A 27,010-nucleotide genomic window follows, 5' to 3' on the forward strand; every position below is an offset into this window, starting at 1 on the left:
ATGAAATGCTCAGCTGAGAGGCACAATATTTATGGAAAAGTTTCTGAAAGGTAAGCAGTGCACTCATTCTCTGAATGCTCTTAATAGCTACCCATAAGTTAATCCAAGGTACAAGTGTACCGCCCACCTAGACCACAGAATTTTGCCACCTCCTAATACAACAACATTTACAGAATTGCCTTTTGGCAATATGCCATAAGCATACAATGAGAGATAGAGTAAGAAACCTCCCTAACACACTTGTTGCATTTACGCTACATACTGTTTTTCCAGTGATGAATCACCATAGAAATATCTCTTGAACCCAAGCATTAAAAAAAAAGCTACTCATAGCAATCGGATTACTTTTGTTTCATGGGCCTTCTGACCCACGTGCCTCCCTGCTTCTTGAAAGAAGGGTACCTGGAATTACATTCATATGCAGGAAACTAGAAAATCAATATGGAATATGGAGATTTTCCCTGAGAAATTAATTTCACTCAAATATTTAGAGAAACATTTTGAATTTTTATACTCTCCAAACACTTTGCCATACATGCATATAAAAAACTAATCATAAGCCATTTTCTCCATTTTGATTGATAAATAATTTTATTTTTAGTTTGTTTTGTAGATATCTTAAAAGTATAAGTTTGAAGCATAAACTTTCATGACGCCAGTGTAAGCACACAAAACATTTGAGACTGTAAAGATAAGAAATAATTAAGACTATGAAAGGCTTGGAATTGCTCCTGATGTAACTCTGAAAGACTTTGACTACAAGGAATGCAAAAGCAATATCAAAGTATACCAAGAAATTTGATAGAAAACATATTCAAACGTTTACCTTAATGTGTATTTCTTGAAATAAAAATAAATTCCAGTTCCAATTTTGCTAAAAACCCTGAAGTATGACAACCTAATTATGTCACCTTTATGTCATTCTTCAAGACTAATTATTTAGCATTTTTTTTGCCTTCTTTAGCAAAGAAATACTGAGCAAGTATATTTATTCTAATATTAGAGACTGACTTACAAAATTGTCATTTTATCATATATGATATCAAGGTTGAAATTGCACTTAGTTACTACAAAACAAAATGGTGAATGTTTGGAATGCACATAAAAGATTATCAAATTGAAGCACATCTGAGAGTTAATGAAGACAAGAGGATGCTAAAGGTTTCAAGAAGCCAAGAGCAGGATAGCTACAAGAAATTGGAATCATATTGGAATCAAACATTGCATTAACAATACTGACTGCAAAAGGATCAATATCTCAGATTTCTAAGGGCACATGATTATGAACACACAATTTCAGACCAAAGAAAAATAGGCAAAATATATACTGCTATATTATTCAAAGGTTAACCTGTTTTCCAAACTTTAAAAATATTCTCAGGGATATATTTCCTCAAAACAATAAAGAGATCCAAAATAACAGTCATATTAGATATAAGAGCCCGATAATTTCTTTCTAGAGGGGAAGAAAAATAAGCATCAAGTTGACAGTTGAGTAGCAAGGTTAGCATGCATGCAATCAATTGAAATGAGAAAAGGTCAGGGACACCTAGAACAAACATAGATTTATGTATGTTTTTTCTATTAGATAGACACTATTAGTAATCAAATGGTGTCATAGCTTAAGACAAAAAGAAAATTAGAATAACAATTGAAAACTCCAGAAAAATAAAATTTTACTTCAAATAATGCTTCAATTATACATCAAACATACTATGGTACAATTTTGGATTGATGAATGCCAGTTTAAAAAGTTCTCTCTAACTCATTTATCTGGAATAACAGATTAAATATATTTTAGCTACATCCTCTTTTCTACTCTTAATTTCACCTTTTAGGATAAATTAATATTTACAAAATATTATAATAGTGTAAATGCTATTCAGTAGTTTTCCCTTTAGAATAAACCTATAGAAAAAAGACAGAGAAAATTGAATTGCAGTTACTGATCATAATGTAAACATTATACAATTTTTCAATGCTGCTGAAGCAGTACTACAAACAGTAGCTGAGAAGTGGAGATTGCAGAGGAAGGAAAACGGTAGACATATACATTCCACTGTCATGCTTAATAGAAAATTAAAATATAATTTCTATTACTTACAGAAAGAGAAATAATTATAAAATATCTCACATAGATTAAACAATTTCAGAACATGTAAAATTTGAGAACAGTGAATGAAGAGTTGGAAATAGTTTTCATGAGTTAAATTCCTGGTCACTGAATGATAAATAAATATTATCTATAATTACAAAATGGGCATAGATGTATGCTATGTAAATTTCATCAATAGGTTTAAAATAATAGTTTTTAAAAGTGGTTACTTTTAAAGGGTCGTGATGGAGAATTGTATTGGGATACCATTTTTATTTTTATTTTTGTACCCCTCAGTTCTATTTTATTATTTTTTAATCATTCAAATATGTTACTCAATATCAAATTCTTTTTATAAAACATGATAATTTGGCTTTGCATCCATTTTTTTCTGGCTAAAAAGGAGACTTATTAATAATACAATAAGCATAAAATAAGAAAATTTATGTTATTTCCTACAAGATAGGTTATAAAAACATCTTGTTAGATAATGTTACCACAATAAAAGAAAAGCTAGTGAAACTTCAGGATATAGATATGTTAAATGTAATATTAAACAAAAAAGAGATTGAAAATTTTAAAATGCATATATTATTTTATTGAATGCTGCTATTGGAATGTTTTTAATGTATTACAAAGATATATTTAAAAACTGGTTATTAAAGAAAATAATAGATTTCAGTTTATGTAGTTTATGTTAGTGATCAGACAATTTTACAGATCCTTAAGATATATCTTATATAGATTGCTTGAATGTAAAATCAATGGTAAGCACTTTTTTACATGATTTCAATTTTCAATCAATTTAAAGATAATATGGGGATATGTCTGCAGATTGGACTAATGCTGTGAGGAAAAGTATGAATACGTTCTAACAGCATTTACAACAGCTTACCTTCAGGCATTTACTTCAGGTTTCCACAGTGTGAAAAATATCAGTGTTCTTATAAACATGATAAAGTTTTTTTTAATCAGTGATTTATACATGCATAAGTATTTGTGGAGCTTTTTATGAGGAAATGGGAAGCAACTGCTGTGACTTACTCTAATATAAAATTTATCTAAGTCTTTTTCATGATTTTGCAAATTCACTGTTAAATTGCACCTGACAACATCATAGCAATAAAAATTAAGTTTGAGTGTTAGATGGTTGATTGCTTGAGGCTCCTTTACATGTCATGAAAAGTTAAAGTTTGAGTTGTAAGATAAGTAACATCATCAGCCAACTTTCTTCACAGTGAAACTCCTTTGATGAGTATTTCACTAAGAAAAAAAAATCTAATGATTGAATCATAAAACCTTTGACTCAATCATGTGAAAGAATTGATTTGATCTCCAGTCAAGAAGATACACTTCTCGATACTTTGTTATATCTGTGAAATGACCTTCTCTTTTAAGAAATATAGCAGGAGAGTTACTCAAAGAAGCCTTTCTAGTAATAATTACCTAGAATTCTAGATAAAAATATATTTAACTGGCTGGGCGCGGTGGCTCACGCCTGTAATCCCAGCACTTTGGGAAGCCGAGGAGGGAGGATCACGAGATCGAGACCATCCTGGCTAACACGGTGAAACCCCGTCTCTACTAAAAATACAAAAAACTTAGCCGGGAGTGGTGGCGGGTGCCTGTAGTCTCAGCTACTCAGGAGGCTGAGCCAAGAGAATGGCGTGAACCCGGGAGGCAGAGCTTGCAGTGAGCCAAGATCATGCCACTGCACTCCAGCCTGGGCGACAGAATGAGACTCTGTCTAAAAAATATATATATGTGTGTGTGTGTGTGTGTGTGTGTGTGTGTGTGTGTGTATGTGTGTGTGTGTGTGTGTGTGTGTGTGTGTGTGTAACTATTTAAATGGATAATTTAACTGGTAAAGAAAAAAATAGAAGCAATTCTTAGAAACCAGAAACAGAAAGAAAGGAAGACAAGGGAAGTGGATGGGAGGAAAGAGGAGGGGTCAGGAAGGGAGGGAAGGAACAAAGAGGTAAATAGGCATAGAACCCAGGAATACTCTGATGTTACCTGTGATAACTTAGAAACCTTGATTTAAACACTAATCTGGGACACAAAAGACAAAGGCTGGTGACTAAAGAGTTGGGGCTCATATCTGAGATTCCTCTATCAAAGATCATATCCCAGAAGAGTGAAGGCCTCAGTAGGTGAACTAGAAAACACAGCAGAGGTAAACAGAATATTCTAGACTTTCCCTAAGTGTTAATTTCCCTTGGTTTCTTTGGGACATTAGCTTGCTCATGTGCATTTTGTTCTTTTTTTTAAGAGACAGAGTCTTGCTCTGTTGCCCAGGCTGGAGTTGGTGCAGTGGCACCATTTTGGCTCATTGGAGCCTCAAACTCATGGGCTCAAATGACATGCCCACTGAAGCCTCCCGAGGAGCTGGGATTACAGGTGAATGCTACTATGTACGGATAATTTATTTTTATTTTTGTGGAGACGAGTCTTGCTATGTTACCCAGGCTGGTCTCGAGTTCCTGGGCTCAAGTGACCCACCTACGTCAGCCTCCTAAATTGCCAGAATTACAGGCAAAAAGCCACCATATCGAGCTTCATGTGCATTTTGAGGTCATCTAAGAATGTGATGGAATTTTTTTACCTGATTTTGCTATACTACTGTTCAGAGACAATCCAAACTCTGTAAAATAGTTCAGAGGTTTATTCTGAGCCATTATGAGTGACCGCAGCCTGGGGAAAACGCAAACCCAAGAAGCCTTAAGTAAGTGGTCTCCGAAGTGTTTGGATTACAGCTTGGTTTTATACATTTTGCAGAGGCCAGAGTTACAGGCAAAGACATAAAGCAGTACATGGAAAGTATATATTGTTTTGGCCCAAAAAGACAGGATATCTTGAAGCAGGAATCCACAAGTTTTAGGTGGATTCAGATTCTTTAATTTGCAATTAGTTAAAGTAGTAAGACTCTGTCTAAAACTTGGAGTCATCAGACAGGAATGTTTTAAGATAACAGTGCTATGTAGCAAGATTGATGGCCAGCAGGCTTGACTTAACCTTTGCCTTGCATGGCATGGGGTCTTATTTGGAATTTGGAATTTCATTGCCATAAGGAGTGTGTTTGTCAGTGTTGTAATCTCTGTTTTACATGAGCACTGGTCAATTGTGCCTCAACTCCAGAAAGGAGAGGGTATCATGGGGCATGTCCAACCTCCCTTAAACAATCATGGCTGAAAATTTAGTTTTCAAGATTTGTGTTGGGCAAGAGGGGGTCCATTTTCAGCTAGTAGGGAGCTTAGGACTTCATTTTTAGTTTACATCAAACAGCGACTTCCTTCTTTCCAGAAATTTTTCTCTTAGTAACCAATTTCAGGAATAAGATGGCTGATTTTTGTGTCAGTTGCATCTCTCTATGGACCAAATTTGCGGAGGTCTCAAGGGAACTACCAGCTAAACAGGTGTCTTACCTAGTATATTTCCTTTCTTTTAGGGGTACATTCCTTCCAGTTCTTGCCTGCTTTTAGTCACTCTTAACTCTTCAAAAGGTTGATTTTTGTGGTTTCTCTCCAAGTTTATAATGGTTTCTGAAATGAGCCCCTTTGTCATTACAGAAAGTAGTACTCTATCTTTTTTTTTTTTTTTTTGTGGCGGAGTCTCGCTCTGTCACCCAGGCTGGAGTGCAGTGGCGCGATCTCGGGTTCACGCCATTCTCCTGCCTCAGCTTCCCAAGTAGCTGGGACTACAGGAGCCCGCCACCATGCCCGGCTAATTTTTTTTTTTTTTTGTAATTTTAGTAGAGACGCGGTTTCACCCTGTCGGCCAGGATGGTCTCGATCTCCTGACCTCGTGATCCGCCCGCCTCGGCCTGCCAAAGTGCTGGGATTACAGATGTGAGCCACCGTGTCCGGCCTATCTTTTTTTAAAGCTAAGCTGTCTTTTCTAATATAATGTAAATATATACATTGTGTTATTTTAAAGTACAATTTCATGACAGACAGAATTTCAACGACTTAAATATATGATGTCCGTGGTAAACACTATTTTGAATTGTGATAAAATACTTAAAGAAATAGTAAACATATGGTCCTGGGTCCTGAGAAAAGAATTCCTCACACAATGCACGAAATGTATCCATTTCTTAAAAATATCAAACATTTGCTTTTCCTTAGTTGTAAATAATTTTCTCTTTTGGGAGAATTGGTGATGCTGAATAAGTGATTTGTGAGGCAAAGTATCATTACAAATGGCAGCTTCCAGAAAATGGTGAGGGTAGTATGTTAAGATAAAAAAAAAAAAATTGCTGTTTCTTCAGTCACTGAAAATCATCTCCTTAATCATGCTGCTTGGGGAAAAATACATTTGCTTTCCCCGTCTAATTTTCCAAATGACATGCTGATTTTACACGGCTCTGTTGATGCATAAGTAATTGATAATTCAGAAGAATGTATAATACAATGTTCTTGAATATCTTAACATTTTGTCTCAGTTGGGTAATCATCTACTTCTTTCTTCTTACAGTCCCTTATTATAAATTAAATAAATGAATATTTTGAATGATTCTTTAATCATATACATATAGACTATTGATGAGTAAAATATATATTTTGATAAATCTTCCACTCTACTATCCAATATAAAATTTTAAAACAATGTCTTCTGTAATATAAAACACTGTATAATTAAAAATATTAATCAAACTTAGAGTTTAAGAATGTGGAATCTCCAAGCTAAACCCTTTTCTCAGTTTTTGGTTAATCTGGGATAAAGTGAAGATTAATATGATGAAGATTGCTGATATGGAAAGAGTGGAAAATAATTATTCAGACTGTGGATTTTTTTAAAGAGGCTTCCGGCTTTAATAATAGTAGGAGATGAAGAGGAATGATGTGATTTTTATTTTTTCACCTGCTTTTTAGTTTTTGTAAGCAGAGGCATCTTTACTAAACCATCTGGCTTTTATAATTACTAATCAGAGGCAAGATGCTGTAAGCTTCTTATCAGTCAGTGTTCATCATTCCTCACTGATTGCTCCAAATAGCCAGGAAAATGGAGAATCACAGTTCATATACATGTAGCCAAGAAAAACAAAAATTAAACTTTGTTCTATTCTGGAGAACTTGGCCTGTGAAAACACTGCTTGCATCTCCCTTGGCCAGGAACACCGCAGTGGTTCTGTTCACACACCTAGTGGGAGCTGCTCCAGAATTTCTGTCTCTTCCACTCATGGGAACCTGAAGTAGCTGAAGGCACCATGCAAGATGTCAAGAAGTGGCTGCCTCATTGTATAAATTCAAATTTTGGAGTAAGAACATATGATAGAAAAAGCTTAGGTCACATGATATAGATGTGATTGATAAAGCATCAAGGAATGCTGGGAAAGTGAGATTTGGTTTCTTCAACATTTACAGTGGAAGACAAGGTCCACCTTACAAAAAGGGGAATTCAGAAAATGTAAATTCAGATGCTCACTAGACAAAAGAAATGGCAAGTATCCACTATGGAATGGTCTAAAAGAATTAAAAGCACCATTGACCAAAGCTAATAGTTAATGATAACAGCCACAAACTTAAAGGTAATTAAAAAATTCCAATTACACCTAATTTTGTTTTTTTAAGCCCATTAAAATATTTTTTAATGAAATACTGTTCAGATTTTCAGGAAATTCTTGAAAGTTGTAATACATTTGGTATGCAAGTGGAAAAAAATCTGTTATCCAAAGGGAAGTATCTGTGAGTTTATAGACAATAGTCCCCCTCCAAATGGTGATTGTTTTTTTCTTCTTGCAGGCACATCTGCAATTTTATGTTTGTAGTCTGAAGAATTTTGTTTTTAGCTTAGCTTGTTTTTATTATCTGTTAGTTCTTCAAGACAATCATAAGTATACATTGATTGTAAGACTATACAGTAGGCTTCCCTATGTTGAACTGCTTATATTTAATCATTCCATTTAATCAGGACACTATCTGAAATCTGAAATTTCAACTATGCTTATGCAGATCTTGTGTATATAAATTCCGACTTCCCCCAGCACTTTGGAAAGCCCAGGCAGGCGGATCACGAGGTAAAGAGATTAAGACCATCCTGGCCAACATCCTGTCTTTACTAAAAATACAACAATTAGCTGGGCATGGTAGCACACACATGTAGTCCCAGCTACTCAGGAGGCTGAGGCAGGAGAATCTTTCGAACTCGGGAGGCGGAAGTTGCAGTGAGCCAAGCCTGTTGGATAATGGTTATTTTTCTTTGGTTCTTTAATGGCACTGTTAATTATCTAAAAAATTACCAGAAAGTAACCTAAGAAGATGCAAGTCTAGCACCGATCGTGGAAAGTCAGTCAAGTACAAAAGAGAAAATTTTATGGTTATTTTAAAATGAGCAGAATCAAGCTTCTATGGATTTCTTAAGCACTTCAATTTCTTTTGCAGTTTCTCATATTGATTTTATGTGAGTATAATTATTCTAAAGTAACAGTAGATATACCTCTATTTAAAACAATATAAATATTACTTTATGCAAGAAAATAAGAATTAGTAAAAAAGGAGGCAATATTACCCAATAGAGATGTAGAAGACATAAGCTCTAAAAATTCACCCACTAATATGTTCTAGGAAGATCTGTGACTAATTTTCCCCAATATATAATGACATTTGCTCAAACATGTCCTAAAGCTTTCTTCATTGAATGCCACCCTCACAGTTCTGGCCCTTTTCCTTTAAGCTTAATCAATATTTGTAGTCCTATTTTTTAAAATTCCTAATGCTTACTCCAATCTCTTAAATTTTGGATCCCATCAACTTCACATTCTAATGATGAAGATTCCCTTGAAAGCAACATAAAAATGTGCTATAGGATGCACCCTCTGAAACGCTGACCGCATTTATGCTAGTGAAATAACCAGCTCACGATATATTTAAAAGGAAAGTGTTCACAATTCTCAGGTTTGTTCCAGAAACTCTTTTTTTTTTTTTTTTTATGAAGGTGTTTTGTTTTTCTTTATGAAGGTGGCTGAAAACACTGCATCAACTATGCCCAAGCCACTTTATTTAGGGGAAGAAAAGAATCAGAGCTATGTGCTAAGTGCCAGGTTAGGGGTTAAAAAGTTTAGAGTGACAACACATGTACCAGAATCTTGGCATGTAGGAATAGGGGAACTTTAAGACAAATTCTTAAATACTGGCGTAAGAAGAGCAGGACAAAATTAATCAACGATGTACTATTTGCCTAAATTGCCACTATTGTTCCTTGTAGGTTTGTTTTATTTTCCAACTAGACCATAAGCTCTTAGACTTTTCACTCTATATAATTCTTATCACTATACTGAGAATATAGTAAACAGAATGTTTGCTTACTAATTATCTAATTTATTAAGATACGGGAAACAGCAAGAGCTTTTTATTTATTTATTTTTCAATATCCCCTAAAACCATAGGTTGAGCTGATTCAGTTAGGAAGCTTCGGTTATCGTACCGTAAACCTTGGATTTACGTACACTTTGGCCTAATCCTAGTCTTACCATTTCTAGAAGGGAAGCCTTGCACACATTATTTAACTTCCATGAACTCCAATTGCTTTATTCATAAAATGAGGATTAACTTTTTTTCTTACAACATAAACTGGAAGATACATTGAGGTGGCATGTTCTCTGATAATAATATTAGTGTTATTTATTCTGTTACTATTATTATGTATTATGCTGTGGCATAAAAACAGCATTTTGGGGTTGAGTTAATAACATGCTTATTATTTACTGTTTTCTGAAAAAGGACACATAGTGTGGGCTAATACTAAATTCTCTAAACTTTATGTTTTCATTATAGTGTAGGGTTGCATTCTTCCTGTCTCAGTAAAACCTCTTTAAAGGAAAAAGGTGTGGACTTTTCTATGTTTTTAGTAGATCTGGGTAAGATAGTCTGTTAGCTTGCAAAGATGGCCACAATTTCTTATCTCTCCCTGTATCTGTATTTTTGCCAGACTATTCTATAGTTCTTCTAAAGGGATCGAGTCTATTTCCTTACTTTTTAAATATGGATGGGTTTTGTGGCTTTCTTTAGTTAATAGACTCGGTGGAAGTGATGATATGTAGTTCTGACTTAAGACATCTGTGGGATGTTTCTGCTTCCTCTGTGGCTCTCTTGCAAGCTACTTCTGGCATGTGCTTGTGGTAATGGGAGAGTTGCAAGAAAGCAGCCATCTGCCATCCAGCCTTCAAATCTGTAAGCCAGATCAACAAAGAAGATTCACTTAGCCAATTGTCAGCTGACTCAACTGTGTGCCCAATACACACTGCTTGTTAAATGCCACATGGTTTGATTTAGTTTGTTAAAAGGAATTGTTGACTCAAAAGACAACTGATACAGACTCCAAAACTGTGTGCTAACTCATGATGGCATGTTAAAAATGGAATGTTTCCAGCCATATAAAAATTTTTTGGCTGGGCACACTGGTTCACATCTGCAATCTCAGCACTTTGGGTGACTGAGGTGGGAGGATTGCTTGAACTCAGGAGTTCCAGACTACTCTAGGCAGCAAGGTGAATCTCTGTCTCTACAAAAAATACAAAAAAATTAGCTGGGCATGGTGGTGCATACCTCTAGACCCAGCTGCTTGGGAAACTGAGGTAGGAGGATAACTTAGGCCCACGAGGTTGAGGCTACTGTGAGCTGAGATCATACCACTGCACTCCCAGCCTAGGTGGCAGAGTGAGACCCTGTCTCAAAAAATTTAAAAAAAAATTTAAAAATCGTGATTATGTGTGGAGGGTTAACATGTTATTTCATTTGTTTTCCAACTTTTAATTGTGATTAAAAAATGACACCCACAGAAAGTTACAAGTCTAGAACGAAGAATATATATATATATCTCCCTCATTTAGATATGCAAATTTCACCACACTGATTTCTTTTTGTATTCATCTGTATGATTCTTTTCTGGTGAATCTACTGAAAGTAAATTAAAGATAGCATTATCTTTCATCATTAAATTTTGTCTAGCCAAGGTAAATGACTGCTAGTCACCCATTTATTGTAAGACAAAGCTTCCATTTAGCAGGACTCCATCCATGGAAGTCGTTTGAAAGGCCGATGCATATTGGATACGGCCGATGTCCTTGCGGTAATGGGAGAGGTGCAACACATTGGGAGAGGCCAATGCCTTGGCCATATCCAATATGTGCTGGCCTTTCAAAAGGCTTCCATGGATGCACTCCCGCTGAATTGAAGCTGTGTCTGATAAGAAGTTTCATATAAGATATCCTTAAGAATCATATTTATGAGTAAATTGAAATTTAACATAAAAAATAAATTACAAATAGATATGTAAATATGAGACACCAGTTTTTTTCCTACTTATAGGAAAAAAAATGTTAACTAGATACATTATGTCTGTAAAGCATTTATTAGAACTTCGCAACAATTAGGTTTGACAATGAACCTTAATACTTTCATTTGCTTCAACAGATTTGGAAATGTGGTTATGGTAAAATATTATGCTTACTTTATAGTAAGCATCTCCTTGCTCTCAGAAGAACTAGAGAGTTAATTCTGCTGGTAAGTAATAATGTATGTAATTTTTTTTTCTTTCAATACCTTTTTGTGTTCCTTTAAAATACAAAATCACACTGTGGAAGTAGATGAATACACTGGGCTTTGTTTTTATTATTTTTTCTCTATTATGTACAAGAAAATTTCTTCTCTGATAATAAATGGATATATGTATTAATTTTTCATTTATGAATTAGGTCTTTTTTGTTTGCTGAAAGAATTTTATCTAAACATCATTGTCACCTGTACTAACTTGAAGTGTTGGGGATAAAAATTGCTTTCTATCTTTTTATTTCAATCACCAGAATGTGTAGAATTAGCATTTTGTAAACTTGTGAGCAAGGCATCAACAAAACCAAACCCAAACTTCCTGGGTTGGACCTCGGTGTTTTTCCCATGAAAATTAATTCTTAAAGAAGGTATCACTTAGAAAAATTATCTGCACATAGGAACCACATAATCTCGCAAAGAAAAAACCTTTCAAGTTCCTAGACACCACCCAAAATCAACTGAAACAAAGTTTCATGAATTAAGGTCCAGTAACTTGAATTTATCAATAGTTCTTCCCATAACTGTGGCATGTTCTTCCTTTTCTTGTAAAGGACTTTGCTTGCTGAGTGATCAACCTACCCATCTCTTCTTTATCTTCCAAAAATGTACAGGTAATATAAAGAGAAGTTACAAACCAAAGATTCAATAACACTGGTCTTACATTTATCTCTGTATTTAACTTTATCATAATTCTTTATTTTTTCATATGGCTTCAAATTGCTATCTAGTTTTTTGTTTGTTCGTTTTCATTTCTTCCTAAACGATCCCCTTTATCATTTCTTCTTGGGAAAGTCTGATAGTGCAGACTCCCTCAGCTTTTGTTTATCTGGAATGTCTTACTTTTACTTCATGTTTGTCCTTTCTCTGTCCCCCCTCTTTCTGAGCTTCCTTTTATGTGTATGTTGCTTTATGTGTATGGTGCTCCAGAGGTCTCCTAGACTCTTATTGATTTTTCTTCATTCTTTTTAGCCTCAGACTATATAATTTCAACTGACCTATCTTCAAATTCATGGATTCTTTCTTCAATGTATGCAAATCTACTTTGGAAAACTTCTAGTGAGTTTTTCATTTTAGTTCTTGTACTTTCAACTCCAGATTTTTTATTTAGTTTCTTTTTATATTTTCTATCTCTTTAATGAAATTCTTAGTTCATGCCTCATTTTCCTAATTTTCTTTAACTCTTCACCCATGACTTCCTTCAGTCATTCAGTGTATATTTGACTTGAAATGTTTGACTAGTAAGTCCAATGTCTGTTTTTCTAGGGACAGTCTCTGTTTTTTTTTTTTTAATGAGCTGTATTTCTATACTTTTTGTTTCTTCACATGCTTCCTCATTTTTTGTTGAAAAATAGACATTTTGAATATTATAATGTGGTAATTCTGGAAAGCAGATAATTTGTTATCCCCACAGTCTGTCTTATTTCTTGTTTTGCTCTGTGCCTGTTTCTAAACTATTTTTGTAAGTCTGTATTCTTTGTCATGTGTAGTCTCTGAATTCTCTGTTCCTTAACTTATATGAAGTTAAGTGGTTCAAAATCTAAGCTGTTGAAATTTAAGTTATTTTGAGCCTCAAAGGAATGTGAATACAGAGCCTGAGTCAACCATAGGCAGCTGTAACCTAAGCAACTGTAACCTTTATTTCTCTGATTATAGATTAGCCTTCTTCCTTACCTGCGTTGTTTTATAAAATGTTTCAAATGACTGAAAAGTGCCAGGGAAGACATCTTTCCTATTGACAATTGATCTTCATTATAGATTAACTTTTCTGTTGCCTTTCTCACACAGACTGTGCATGGCTATCATATTATTTTCAGATGGAATAATAAGTTAAGACTTTTAAATAGAAAAGGAAATGAAAAACTACTGTAAAGAAGAGAAAATAAGCTGTACAGGAAATACAAACTGTAATTAATTAGTTGTTCCTCTTAAACTAGCTTTGTATAGAAAATGTCATAATCCTGTGAGATGTATTTGTTTTCTCCCTATACAAGCAAGAAATTAACTTTGAATTTGGGAACACTGACCCTATTTCTCTGGATTCTCTGTCTCCAAAATGGCTATTTAACAGTATCTTAACAACTGCCTTTTAGAAGGGTTAGGGATCAATTAAAATAAGATAAGAAAGTGTTTAAGCCTTCAAAGTCTGCCTGAGAGGATGAAATGTTTATAATTGAGCGTTAATTGCCGTAAACCATCTTCAGCATTATATCTAAATGTAATCTAGTATTTGAATAATTTAAAAGTGCTCAAACATCAGGTGAATAAATTGGGAATAGGACTATAAATAGCGAGGTACTCAGAGTTCTGTGGAAAAATAGGACAGAACAAAACAGACTCATTTGAGTAAATTTATAATCAAGAGGACTGAATAAACTTTTAAAATGAGTGATTCATTTTCTCTGCTTTCTGATGAACAGTTTGGAAACTTTTGTTTTGCAGTAAATCATAAAATAGAATGCAATTGTGATAGCTGCCTGAGTATTAAAAAAAAAAAAAAGAAAGAAAGTCTCTGGAAATAACCAGAGTTTTAGAATACATGCATATTATATTAAGAAATTAATTAAATACATATATTTACTGTTAAGATCATTACAGTTGGATTAATTATTAATGAAGATAATAGAAAATATCCTTTTATTAGCTTCCATGAGTATCTTTTCAAAATTTCATTATTTCTTCAGCATTTAATATAAAATTTGTGCCTTTTTAATATATATTTCATAGTAAAATATAACCTTATTATACAATTATTTTTAAGTATGCCAATACAGTCCAATTGTTTAGCTCATTTATGTGTCCAATTTTATTAAATTTAAATGTTTCTGGGTCAAAAATGAAAATAATGTAGCTATAAACAGTAATCATGACTATAATAATTATGACAGTTCTATTTGCCATTAAGAGTATCCTTTAATCATTAACTATCATCCACTGTTTTAGGCAAATCATGTTTTCTAATTTATTTTATTTCATCATCATAAATGTACTCACAAGGAAACCTCAGATTTTTAACATTATTAAAATACTCTTGTTTTAAATAATACTTGAATTGCCATTTTTTTACAACTAAAGTATTATTTAAAACAAGAGTTACATTAATAAGGATGCATAATTATTTCATAGTTGAAATAATTCTGCAATAACAAATAGAAACCTGTATAAATACATTAAAAATAAAAATGTAATTGAGATTCAGGAGAATGTTGAGACCTAATCCAAGAAAGTAAGCGTCACAATAAAACAATGCAGGAGCTGACAAACAAATAAGCCAGTATAGAAAAGAACATAATCGGCCGGGCGCGGTGGCTTACGCCTGTAATCCCAGCACTTTGGGCGGCCAAGGCGGGTGGATCATGAGGTCAGGAGATCGAGACCATCCTAGCTAACACAGTGAAACCCCATCTCTACTAAAAAAAATACAAAATAATTAGCTGGGCGTGGTAGCGGGCACCTGTAGTCCCAGCTACTTGGGAGGCTGAGGCAGGAGAATGGCGTGAACCCGGGAGGCAGAGCTTGCAGTGAGCGGAGATCGCGCCACTGCACTCCAGCCTGGGCGACAGAGAGAGACTCCGTAACCCCCACCACAAAAAAAAATAAATAAAATAAAAATAAATAAATAAATAAATAAAAAATAAATAAAATAGAAAAGTACATAATCGACCTGGTAGAGTTAAAAAAAAACACACTACTAGAATTTGATAATGCAATTGCAAGTATTAAGAGCAGATGGACCAAGCTGATGAAAGAAACTCAGAGGTTGAAGACTGGCTTTCTATAATATGACAGAAACAGTCAGACAAGAATAATGAAAAAAGAAAAAACCTTTGAGAAATGTGGGATTACATAAAGAGAACAAATCTATGAATCACTCATGACCCTGAAAAAGATGGGAGGAAATGAAGCAACTTGGAAAACATGTTTCAGGATATCATTCATGAGGACTTCCCCAACCTAGCTAGAGAGGCCATCATTCAAATTCAGGAAATGCAGAGAACCCCCTCAAGATACTTAACAAGACGATGACCCCTAAGACGCCTAATCATCAGATTCTCCAAGGTTGAAATGAAAGAAAAAATGTTAAAGACAGCTAGAGAAAAAGGATAGGTTGCCTACAAAAGAAAGCCCATCAGACTAACAGTGGGCCTCTCAGAAGAAACCCTGCAATCCAGAAGAGATTGGGGGCCTATATTCAACATTCTTAAAGAAAAGAAATTCCAACAAAGAATTTTACATCTGGCCAACTAAGTTTCACAAGCAAAAGAGAAATAAGGTTCATTTCAGAGAAGGCAATGCCAAGGGAATTCATGACCACCAGACCTGCCTTACAAGAGCTCCTGAAGGAAGCTTTTAATATGGACAGACCATTAGCAGTCATTACAAAAACACACTTAAGTACACATACCAGTGTCACTATAAAGCAACCACACAAATAAGACAGCATAATAACCAGCTAGCAATATGATGACAAGATCAAATCCACACATATCAATAATAACCTTGAATGTAAAAAAGCTAAATGCCCCAATTAAAAGGCACAGAGTAAGGCCAGGCACAGTGGCTCATGCCTGTAATCTCAGCACTTTGGGAGGCCATAGGCTCAAAATAAAGGGATTGAGAAAAACTTACCAAGCAAATGGAATACAGAAAAGAAGCAGAGGTTGCAACCTTAATTTCAGGTGAAACAAACTTTAAAAAACAAAGATGAGAAGATAAAGAAAGGCATTACAAAATGGTAAAGCGTTCAAGAAGACCAACCTATCTTAAATCTATATGCACTGAACCCGGGTACACTCAGATTCAGAAAGCAAGTTCTTAGAGATAGATACACAAAGAGACTTAGATTCACACACCATAATAGTGAAAGACTTCACCCCACTTACGGTATTAGATCATCAAGGCAGAAAATTACAAAGAGATTTGGGAGTTCAACTCAACACGTTGCCAAATGGATCTGAGAGAAATCTACGGAAATTTCTACTCCAACAGAATATACCTTCTTTTCATTGCCACATGGTACATACTCCAAAATTAACCATGCAATTGGACATAAGACAATCCTCAGCAAACCCCCCAAAACCGAAATAATACCTAAACCACCCTCTTGGACCACAATGCAATAAAAATAGAAATCAAGGCCAAATAAATTGCTCCAAACCATAAAATTACATGGAAATTAAGCAACCTGCTCCTGAACAGCTGTTGAGTAAATCACAAAATTAAGGCAGAAGTAAAAAAGTTCTTTAAAACTGATGAGAAGAAAAATACAACATAACAGAATCTCTAGGACATAGCTAAGACAGTGTTAAGAGGGAAATTTATAGCACTCAAGACCAACATCAAAAAGTTAGCAAGATCTCAAATTTATAACCTAAGATCACAACTAGGAGGGCTAGAGAAACAACAACAAACCAACTCCAAAGCCGACAGAGGACAAGAAATAAGCAAAATCAGAGCTGAACTTAAGGAGACAGAGACATGAAAAGCCATAGAAAAGATTTAAAAATACAAGAATTGGTTTTTTGAAAAAATTAATAAAATTGTCTGCTAGCTAGACTAATAAAGAAGACAGAAGATCCAAGTGAACACAATTCAAATTGATAAAGGGGATGTTATAACTGATGCCAGAGAATTACAAATAACTGTCAGAGACTACTATGAACACCTCTGTGTGCTGCACATGAACTGGAAAAACCTAGGAGAAATGGATAAACTCCTGTACATTCATATACAGTCTCCCAAAACTGAAGCAGGAAGAAATTGAATCCCTGAACAGACAATAGCAAGCCCTGAAATTGAATCAGTAAGAAGTAGCTTACCAACTGAAAAATGCCCAGGACCAGAGAGATTCACAACTGAATTTTACCAGATGTACAAAGAAGAGCTGGCACCATTCTTACTGAAGCTATGGAATACTATGCATGGAATACTATGCATACACCATGGAATACTATGCAACCATAAAAAAGAATGAGATAATGTCCTTTGTAGGAACATGAATGGAACTGGTGGCCTTTATTCTTAGCAAAACTAATGCAGAGACGGAAAGCCAAATATACATGTTCTCACTTATAAGTGGGAGATAAATAATGAGAAAACATGGACAGAAAGAGAGGAACAACAGACACTGGGGCCTACTTGAGGAAGGAGAGTGGGAAGAGACAGAGGTTCAGAAACAAAAACAAAAACAAAAAAACTTTCAGGTAGTATGTTTAGTAACCAGGTGACAAAATAATGTGCACACCAAACCTCTGAGTCACAAGTTTCCCTATATAACAAACGTTCACATGCACTCCTGAACCTAAAAGTTAAAATATTTTTTTAAAAAGGAAATGTAGCAGTACCAAACCTCTTAGAAAATTTGATCAATAGTCCTTTGTATCTGAATTGCTTCTTCACTGTAGAAAGTGCATCTCCTTAAGCTTAAGTAATGGAAGGTTTTCACCAGCTTCCAGCAATAATTAATCCAATTTTAACTTTAAATTCAAAGTGATATTTTTTCATTTTATCTATAACTTACTGTATTCCCAGATATCTTTTTATTGGAGTATGATTGACATGCAAAAAGTGTGTTTATTTAATGTATACATCTCGATGAGTGTGAAGATAAGTATACACCCATGCAATCATCACCATAAACAATGCCATAAACATAGTTACCACATCTAAAAGTTTCCTTCCTTCCTCTTTCTATTTGTTTGTTATAAGAACACTTAATACAATAGCTACCCTGTTAGATGTTTAAGTATATATAAGTATTGTTCAGCTCTCTGTCCTAAGCTGTACAGTAGATCTGCAGGACTTATTCATCGTTCATAACTGAAATTATGTATGCTTTGAACAATATATTTACCTTTTTGTACCCAAAAATGTTCTCAAATGTAAAATGATATAGGAAATGTTCGCCCTTCCTTGTTAATACTTAAACAGGAACTTATTACTTCAATAGTCACCTTTTCACTTATTTGCCTTGTGTGAGGCATTCTGCTTGGCAATGTGCAGGATAAAATACTGTGCTAACGTCTTTGTCATTACAGTTTAAAAGAAAAGAAGTAAGTGTAGCCAAATGTTACCAACTGAACATACAAAGTGATTGTTATCACTGGTAAGACAGAAATTCTACCTCAGTAAAGAAATAATTAAACATGGAAACAATTTAATCAACATCTAATATTAAATGAGATACAGAACAATTCACTTAATCCCAAAATGCTACTATGCGTAATTGGACACTTTTGGATTTATGAGCAATTAGGGGCCCTGGAATCACCTAAATTTATCATAATAAACATCAATTATTATTAAGCCACGTGAATATAAGAGTGAGCTTTGGAATTACTAAAATGCAGCTATGATTTTGCTTTATTTGTCAACTATGTGAGTGGTTGCAGGCAAATCCTTTTAAAGATCAATTTCGTAAAACTAAAATGTTCAATGTGTAATTTATAGTAGTTTTGAGAATTAAAGGAAATAATGTCTGTAAGTCACTTATACTTCCTGGGCCAGGGTAACCACTCAAAAAACTGTGATCTATTGTTATTACTATTTTTGTTAGTGAAAATTAAGCATAATGAGCTTTCAAGTCATAGAACTCTGGAGAAGAGGAAGATCGATGCATGGCTCAAGGTATAAGAATGTCAATATTTCTATTAATGTGGATTAAATAATTACGTTGCAGATGCATTTTAATGGGCAACACAAATAACTTTTATATGTTCCATAAAATACATTATTCATCTTCTGAAACATAGTGATTGCTGTCAATATCACTTTCTATTTTGAAATATTGGCATGCCAACTTTAAATTTGCCTATTTTGTATATTCCGAGAACTACCTCATAACATTCTGTGGATATTTACATCTCTTATATTGGAAAAAATTAACTAATTTACATTCTTATATTCTGCCGTTATATCTGTTATATTTTATGTTCTGCCTATATATGCTTTTTATATTAAAAAAACTACTTTTACAAAACTGATACAGTTAGTTAGTGGTCAAGTAAAATCAAATATAGCTCTATGACACTCTCTTCCTCACAACTTTCTTTTCTCCTGAAAGATTTCATTGAGCATATAAAAGTATTTTTAAACACTCAGATTTTTAGTTTTTCATATTTCTGGGAAGGAGAACATTTCTGCTGGTGGTAAATAGATCTTTCTCTATGAGATCTGCTGCAGGTTAAGCATCTCTGGATTTCCTCGACAAAAGTGATGAGAGAAACAACAAAGAGAATCAGGGATAGAGGAGAGTGGCTACTGATCACTGCCCTTAACCTTCTTTTCCCCCTAGAACATAAACAAACACTCATATTATTCTTTAATTAATTGCAATGTCACTAAGAGGTAATCCACTTCTTCTATAAATTATAATAAATAGTATCTTCTGGCAAAATGCTTTATTCCAAAGAATATTTGTATTTAATTATCCCTCCAGATCTGTTAATATAACAAGTTCCTTTCTGTCTTGCTCTTTGCTTTTTTTTTTTTTTCAGATTTGTCTCTTTTCCTTTATCCTCTTTTAAAGACGATTGAAGTTGTTCTAGAAGCCACATAGGCCTTCAGGCCAATCAAATCAAACTTGCCGTAGAGTTTGGCTAACTGCTGTACCACACCATATGTATGCCCCCAAGAGACTGCCTAGTATTATAGCTCAGATAAATCCCTTGTTAATAAAACAGTCTGAGTGAAAATTTTGCAGTCATATCATTTTAAGGTTAATAAAAAGATTATTTTTCCTTCAATTCATCATGACTTCTAGTCACATAAAAATTTCTGAAAAAAAGTAAAATCCACTGTTATTGGACTTTTGATAAAATGATCCAAGTATTGAATGCTATATTTGGAAAGGTCAATAACAGTAGTCTTCTAGAAAGAACAAATCATTAATGTAGCAAAGCATGCTTTCCTTCCTTTTGTCATTTTCCTATAACCGCTCGAAAGAGTCCTTTCGTTTTCAGCTATTGAGTGAGAAATTTCTTAAAGAAATGGCATATCTTTTGTCCTCTCAGTCAAAAATAGGACATTTTTTCTCAATAACAATGTTTTCAGAAGCATGTTTATTAAATTCAGAAGGCATAGCAGGTGAAGTATACATTCTGTAATTTAAGAAAACTCAGGAATGTGTGGCTAAATACTCTGAGTCTAAGTTATGAAACACATTTAAGATAGCAATATATTATTTTTCTTACAAATTCAAAAATGTTTACTGAGTACATATTACTGACTGATATGTTAAGATCAAGTTGTTATGTAAACGAAATAGACACAGCTGAATCTTCAAGGGGCTGACAGGCTGAAAAGGTGAGACAAATATGAAAATAAAGAATTCAAAGTGTTATAGGTGCTATGATGAAAGTACCTAGAAAGTACTATATCTAATGCAACTGTTCGAATGCTTGCTTCTTCCTAGATAAATAGAATGATTGTTTTATGAAAAGCTTCATGGAAAAAAATGAGCTGAGCTAGGTCAAAAACTTTTAGAGCTGAAATAGACAATAAACATGTAGATAGAAGGAAAAAGAAAGAAGGTGTGAAAAGCAGGCCTTTCTGAGGAACTGAAAGCAGTTCAGTGTGGCTAAAAAATCAAAAGCCATGGCTTGAATGTGGAGAAAACAGGCTACAGGCTACAGAAGCCCATCAAGACGGTATCATGGGGGCCTTTGAAGGAGCTAGCAAAGATTTAACTTTACCATATGAGCAAGTCGCAGTATAAAGTGACCTGAACAAAATCTGTATTTCAGAAATATCTGTGTAGCAAAAATTTGGGAGGACAATGGCAAAGGTAGAAGAGAGGAGGTCATGAGTCCAGTGGCAAGACTTTCTATAATCCACACAAAAATAAAATGAAACAACAGTGGAAGAGCAAATAGATGGGGAAAAAAGCAAAAAGAAATTAGATTCTTCCAGGGTTATTAGATGTTGGATTGCTAGATGCTTTTAATGTAGCCATTAAATAAAAAGAATAAAATCATGTTCTTTGCAGCAACGCGAATGCAGCTAGAGGCCATTATCCTAAGTGAATTAGCACAGGAACAGAAAACCAAACACTGCATGTTCTTCATTTATTAGCAGAAGCTAAGTAAACATTGTGTACTCACAGACATACGATGGCAACAATAGACACTGGGGACTACTAGAGGGGGAAGGGAGGGAGGGGGCATAGGGTTGAAAAACTAACTGTTGGTCACTATGCTTAGTACCTAGGTGACCAGATTATTCATATTCCAAATCTTAGCATCTGCACTATATACCCATGTATCTAACCTGCACTTGTATCCTTTGAGTTTAAAATAAATGTTGAAATTACAAAAATTAAATCAATAAATAAATATCTTACTGTAATAAGAAATAAAATTAAAAATTAAAAAATGAACTGAGACTTCCAGTTTCAGCTCTGGCATGTAAAGAGCCTAGGAGTCATCATCCCAACCTTTCAAAAGCAAAAGACTGATAAACTAAAAATCCACAACTTTTCTTAGACTCAACAGAGAACTGAGGTTACAGGGCAAGTGCCACCTCAAAATCTGGAGACAGTGGCACATTGATAGATACAGAGCTGAGACTTGCCTACTGAAAGCAGAAACTGCTGGAATCCATAAACTGGTAGGGAGAATGGAATGGATATTTTGGCAAATTGCTGAAGGGTGACAGTGGACTAGCATGATAGTGGGAAACTCTGAAACGCCACATTCATGGTGATTTTATTATGGGAATCCTATAGGAGTCTCACAGTGAGATCTGAGAAAGATCCTTTCATGACCCTGGCTGGGGCAGGGAAAGGGCGGTCATCTTGAAACCCGCTCAGACTCTTCTCACTAAAAAAGATCTAGTTTCCAGAGGAAAGAAACTAAACAGAAAGGAATTCAGAATGTTTTCCCCGATGGGGCAAGGTAATTCCTCGGCACCCCCACCACTCCCCCACCCCAGCTCTTATCTCACTTATCTCTTTATGGGAAAAACAAAGACACAAGTGAAATCCGCAGTGGAGTGGGCTTCAGAGAAACAAGTTGGGAATACCGCAGCCAGAGAAGAAAGTAGAGGCAGGGGGAATAAACTAAACTCCAGGATGAGAGTCTGAGAGATTCGTGAAGGCCACGCCCTAGAGACACAGTACCACTAAGGACTGACTGAAGCAAATTATAGGACAGCCCCTTTCCCACATGCTACCAGGACACCAACAAACCTCTGATATCATACTACTGAGGGAAATTTAAAAAGATCTAAAACGTACAGACCGTCTCTCTGTCTGGAGTAGTAAAAATAAAACAAGAGGAGAGACTAAAGCAAGAAGACTAGAAGAATTTGAAGTCTCTGGTTCCCAAGTGTACAACATCAAACACAGCCAAATTCCAAGCCAGATTAATATAAACGATCATATTAAAGATCTATTTACCTCGTTACCTATTACTTGATAAAATACATCCTGCTTTCAAAAATAAAAATAAAAAAGGAAGAAGAAACAAAACATACATCAGAGAAAACACACACATCACAGATTTTGGAATTATCAGGCAGGGAATTTGAAATAAATACAATTAATATGTTCAGAGATCTAATGGCAAAAACAGACAGCATAGAAAAGATAAGTAATGTAAACAAATAGAAGCTCTAACAAAGATTTGAAAGGAAATGTTAAAAATTAAAACATAATAACAAAGTTGAAGAATGACTTTGACAGGCTCAGCAATAGACTAAAAGTCCAAGGAAAGAGTCAGTGAACAGCAAGATAGTTCAACAGAAATTTCCTGAATTAAAATCCAAACAGAGGGGGTAAAAAACCCATAGTGTCCAATAACTGAGATGATTTCAAAAGATATCACATACAGACAATAGAATTCTATGTCAGAATGAGAAGAAAAAAGGAAAATGGAGTCGGAATAAAAATCAGTGGAATTAAAAAAAAGTTTGTAGTGATGACAACCAAGAACTTTCCAAATGGAAGAACAGATTTCAAACCACAGATCCCAGAAGTCCAGAGAACTGAATAAGGATAAAGTAATATCATACTCAGTAGTGAAAAACTAAAATCTTTTCCTCTAAGATCAGAAACAAGACAAGGATGTCCACTCATGTCACTTCTATACTCCATGTTCATGTTTTGGAAGACTTAGTATTGTTAACTGTTCATACAACCCAAAACAATCTGCAGATTCAATACAGTCCCTACCAAAATACCAATGTTATTTTTACAGAAATAAAAAAATAAAATTTTAAAATTCGTGTGATGAAAAAAAGGACCCTGAATAGGCAAAACAATATTGAGAAAGAAAAATATGCCTGGAGGTATCACACTTTGTTATTTTAAAATATTGTACAAAGCTACAGTAATTAAAACAGAATACAGACAGATATATAGACCAATGGGATACAACAAAGAGCCTAGAAATAAATGTGCACATATAGGGTCAACTCATGTTCAGCAAGAGTGGCAAAAATACACAATGGGGACAGGACAGTTTCTTCAACAAACGGTGTCGGAAAAAACTGAATATTCACCTTCGAAAGAATCAGACTGTACTCTTACCTTCGGCTATACACAATAAACAACGCAAAATAGATTAAAGACTTAAATATGAGGCCTGAAACTATGAAATTCCTAGAAAAAATGGGGAAAAATCTTCACGACATTGGTCTTGATAATAATTTTATAGAAATGATATGGCTTTCATAGATAAGCTAAGGCAACATAAGCCAAGACAGACAAATTGCAGTACATCAGTGTAAAAATCTTCACAGCAAATCTGCACAGGTTTGCAAACCACATATTTAGGAAGAGGTTAATTTCCAAATGTATAAGAAACTCCTATAACTCAATATCTACAAAAAACAACCCAGTTAAAAATGGACTAAGTATTTTAATAGATATTTCTTCAAATAAAACCTACAAATGGCAAACAGGTACATGAAAAGATGCTCACGTTCACTAACCATCAGGGAAATGCAAAGCAAAACCACAATGAAATATCACCTCACATGGCTATTATTAACAACAACACAAAAAGAAAAAGAAAAGACAAATATTGGTGATGATGTAGACAAATCGGGGCCCTTGTACACTGCTGTGGAGAATGCAAAATGCAGCAGCTGCAAACAACTGTCTGGAGCTTTTGTTTAACTTTAAAGGTAGAAATACCATATGATCTGGCAATCCCACTTTTGGATATTTATACAAAAATCAGGATCTTGAAGAGATATTAGCATCCCCATGTCCACTGAAGCACTCACTAGTCACAATAGCCAATAAATTGGAAAAAATCTAAATGTTCATCAGCAGATGAATGGCTGAATAAAACATGGTATATGTCCACAATGCAATATTATTCAGCCTTAGAAACGAAGGAAATCTTGCAACATGCAACAACATGGATGAAGCTGGAGGATATCATGCTAAGTGAAATAAGCCAATCACAGTAGGACAAATACTGTATGATTCTACTTATGTAAGCTATTTAAAACAGTCAATCTCACAGAAGCAGAGAATGGAATGGGGGTTCCCAGGGCCTTGAAGGGGAATGAGGAATTGTTAATCTAAAGGTATAAGATTTCAATTATACAAGGTGAATAAATTCTAGAATGGTGTACAACATTGCACCTGTAGTTAACAAACTGTATTGTACACTTAAAAATCCGTTATATGGGTAAATCTCACTTATGTAATTCGGGTGATGGATACCCCAAAAGCCCTGATTTCACCACTATGTGATCTATGCATAAAACAAAATTACACTTGTACTCCATGAATGTATACAAATAAAAAAAACACACCAAATATCAGCAAGTAAATAAAAATTTTACCATGTGAATACTGTAGGTAAACATGAGGGAATTCCATTATAATCTGGTAGTGCATACTTTTTATGACAATGAAATAAATATCTAGGACAATAAGGGTAAACATTGATAGATAAATCTTAAGAATTAAAAATTTGCATAGTGGTAAGTGAAATAAAGGGCAAATGATAAACTGGGGAATGTGATTTTGAAACTTCTCATAGAAAAGGGCTAACGTATCTAACAGAGAGAAATTCTGCTAGTTATTAAGTTATCATCTCTTTACCCCAAATCTACTATTTATAGTATTCTTTAGGCTAGTGCTAAGATTCTACAAATGTTTTTCCTGACTTTTCCAGGTGTCTTTCTAGTAGGTCGGGTCAACAGAGCAAGAGATGGAGATAGAAGAGAGGAACAAGAAAGAAGGAACTCGCTCTTTCATATTTACCATGCTTCTGCAAGTGTTGCCCCAGCAGGGGCGATTAGTTCCAGATAGGATCAGAGCACTCCCAGAAACACTTTCACCCTCAAAAGTACCAAGAGAAGACTGACTGCACCTGTCAACGGACTCATAGGTCTGAATTGTCAGCGGAGGTCTGAATTGCTGCTCTACATTGCCTTTCCTCAAAACCTCTGGCTTCTCATAGTTCCAAACTGTTGCTTTTGTTTTCCCAGCCCTAGTGGTGGCAATTAGTTGTTGTAGTTGCCATCTGTAGTACCTTAGTATAACTATTTGCTGCATTACATCAGTATCTGTTTAGGTATCTCTTTATACTTAATTCCCTTTGTGGCAATATCTACTGTCATTTATACTTTTCTGAGTGCCCTAATAGATTTTCTAAAAATTGAGAAGAAAAAAAGCACCAGCCCCCAAAAAATATATAGAAAAAAGATACGAAACAAGTCACAGAAAAAGAAATACAAATGATGCTGAAACATGGGAAAATACGCTTAGCCACATTCATAGTAAGGCATATGCAAGTTAAAACTGCCATTCCTTACTTTGGAGTATTAAAAATCTGACATTTTGAAAATATATACTGTTGGTGAGGCTATGGATAAATAGCATCCTTATATATCTCTGGTAAGCATGCAACATGTAAAAACTCCTTCGAAGGAGTTTAGTCATTTCTAGAAGAATTATCTATCAATTTTTCCTTTTGACAAAAAATCCATTTCTAGTTATCTATTGCAAAATTACTGGCATAATATGAAATGAAGAAGGCACAAAGATATTCTCTGCAATACAGCTGGTAATAGCAAAAGTCTTGAAACATGTCACATGCCCATAGGAAAACAATGGAATAGACTATGATACTTCTGAGTAATACAGTAGTCCCCACTTATCCACAGTTTATCTTTCTGTGATTTTAGTTACATGCAGTCTGAAAATATTAAATGGAAAATTCCAGAAATAAACAATTCATAGGTTTTCGGTGTTGTGCCTCTTTGAGTAGCATGATGAAATCTGGAGCATCCTGCTTTGTCTCACCCAGGACCTACATTATTCCTTTATCTAGCATTTCAAAGCTGTAGATGCTACCACCCATTAATCACTTAATAGCAATCCAGGTTATCAGACCGGCTGTTTTAGTAT

The 27,010-nt window shown here is 34.6% G+C and overlaps 1 long non-coding RNA gene across 1 annotated transcript; it reads left to right on the top strand.

The window, feature by feature from the left end:
- LOC131381832 (uncharacterized) lies at positions 1-25,825 on the top strand. The gene is made up of 3 exons (XR_009210792.1): positions 1-50; positions 11,509-11,598; positions 25,773-25,825. It is a non-coding gene; the product is annotated as an uncharacterized LOC131381832 (long non-coding RNA).
- Positions 25,826-27,010: the final 1,185 nt, after the last annotated feature.

Source organism: Hylobates moloch, unplaced genomic scaffold, assembly GCF_009828535.3.
Source record: "Hylobates moloch isolate HMO894 unplaced genomic scaffold, HMol_V3 SCAFFOLD_18, whole genome shotgun sequence".
NCBI lineage: Eukaryota > Metazoa > Chordata > Mammalia > Primates > Hylobatidae > Hylobates > Hylobates moloch.